We start from the raw sequence: 2,617 nt of genomic DNA on the forward strand, positions 1-2,617 counted from the left end.
AGTCCATGCCGGAACTTCAAGGCATCAAGACATGAGGAAGAAGATCCAGTCCAAGCTAGAGGCATTAGCTCACCCTGAAATCCGGTGTAATGAAGAGTGGCTAGAGTTTTGCTTGAGTTGAAGACGACGGTACGTTTGCTGCACTCCACAAATAACAAAGATAACAAATACAAGTAGGGGTCAGTACAAACACGGGTACTGAGTAGATATCATCGGCCAACTCAAAATAGAAAGCAATATATCTCAGATAACATCATAAAATCAACTAATATTCTTAACAGGTGATAGCAACAAGTATAAAAATCATTTATAACATCACCGAACATATCTATGAGGACTCAAGCCTCCACACCATACTCTTTTGGGAAACATGTTCTTTAGATTGAGTATATTAGCATATTTCAAGATTCATTATCTTTCTTCCTCTTGTGTCGGTACGTGACACTCCGCTCCACTACTACTATCCTGGTGTCGGAACGTGACACTCCAATCCATATACTATCCTGGTGTCGGAACGTGAGACTCCGATCCATATTCTATCCGGGTGCCGGAACGTGACACCCGATCCATATACTATCCTGGTGTCGGAACGTGACACTCCGATCCATATACTATCCTGGTGCCGGAACGTGACACCCGATCCATATACTATCCTGGTGTCGGAACGTGACACTCCGATCCATATATATATTCTATCCTGGTGCCGGAACGTGACACCCGATCCACTATTTCTATCCTGGTGTTGGAACGTGACACCCGATCCCCTAATCTCATTACTTTAGTTCATCAAGCCTTCTTTTATACCAAGGCATCATCAATAACAAAGTAAAATTAGGGTTCAAGATTCAATAGCCTCATCATGCTAGTTTCATCACAATTATATATATAAAATCACATCATGCATGCACACAATTAAGCATATAGAAGACTTTATAATACTACCCAACACATATCATTCGCTATTAAGAGTTTACTACGAATAGCATAAACCATAACCTACCTCCACCGAAGATTCGTGATCAAACAGGCAAATTCCTCAAAGCTTGTGTTTTCCTCTTCGTTCGTTTCTCCCTTTCTCGTTCGATCCTCTCTCTCTCTCTTTGTTCTTTCTATTTTTCTTATTCAAACCCTCTTTCTTTTACCCTAATTAGCATATAATTAAGTATAAAAGATGGCAATAATAACCCACTAATTAACTCAAGGTTACCTCTTTTAACCCCCAAGTAATTAGACTTATTAACATTAACCCACTAACTTTATAATTAAAGCAGGAATAGTCCAAAACGCCCCTTAAATTACTAAACAGAAATCCGACCCAGCCTGGGATTACGCAGCCTGTGACGGCCCGTCGTGCCTGCGACGGTCCGTCCTGCTGCTTCCGTCACAAAGTTCAGAGACTCAATTTCCTTGAAGAGTCTGTGACGGTCCGTCGTGCCCACGACGGTCCGTCCTGCCATGTCGTCACGAAGTTCAGAGAGTCGATTTCAGTACCCAAATTTCAGAATTCTAAGTGTTTTGGAACAAGACCCCCTCGACGGCCCGTCGTGCCCATGACGGTCCGTCGTGGGTTCCGTCGACTCAGACAGTTTTTCCAGAATTAAAATCTGCTGCTCAAAATGACTAAACAGGTCGTTACATAATCACATAAATGATATTAAAGTAACGGTCTTGGAGAAGACCTAGGGACTCTAACTAATATATTCAAAGTCTATTATGCAACGTATAGATAGCATCCCATACCATCACCTAGACTTCATAGAAATACTATAATGCTAGTAGGTATCCCACATGATTAGAAAAGGCAATAACCGACATAAACCATGATAACTAGACATGGAATCATGAGTTCTAACCTACTCCAATAAGGGTGTTCTGCTTGCCAATGGTAGAACTAGGAAACATCCCATGTAGGCAGATGGTTAAGGAATATGAAGGGCTTTTATGCAATCTAGTCTCATTCTCAAGTAAAGCTACATTGTACTCTAGTATCCTTCTCAAGTAGAGCTACTTTCCACGACATAATCACTCGGTGCTAGCCTTTGTTCTCATAGAGTCATTTTCATTAATGGTTCATACAATTGAGTTCTATATCTAGTTCATAACCTAATCACATTTACCCTACCAAATAGGTCCACTAGGTCCACCTTTCAATGGAGACTAAGATAGCACATTATGACTTTCCTAAGGATGATACGATGTGGTTCAAGCAAATACACCCTAGTACATCATCCTTTACATGAAGGATACCATTACGACTATTCGATTTCAAATTCATAACATAACCTTTTCCACGTACATGACCTTATAATATCGTTTAACGTCTCACATTCATTCATTCATACATGAAAAGGGTTTAATATGCCTACCTAGTAAAGACATATCATATTATCATATCATTCATACATACATCAAGGAAGGGACACAAGTCTACCAAACAAAGCACAACATTCTTTACTATATTACATATATCATATCATTCTTTTAGTCACTTAGGAATGAACCTTATCATCTTTATGTCATCCTATTCATTACCATCACATCATCAATATAGCCATCATATACTCATATAGTTAAATAGGAACAATTATGCACCAACTCAAACACTACACTCATAAGA

Source organism: Solanum pennellii, chromosome 10 (assembly GCF_001406875.1).
Source record: "Solanum pennellii chromosome 10, SPENNV200".
NCBI lineage: Eukaryota > Viridiplantae > Streptophyta > Magnoliopsida > Solanales > Solanaceae > Solanum > Solanum pennellii.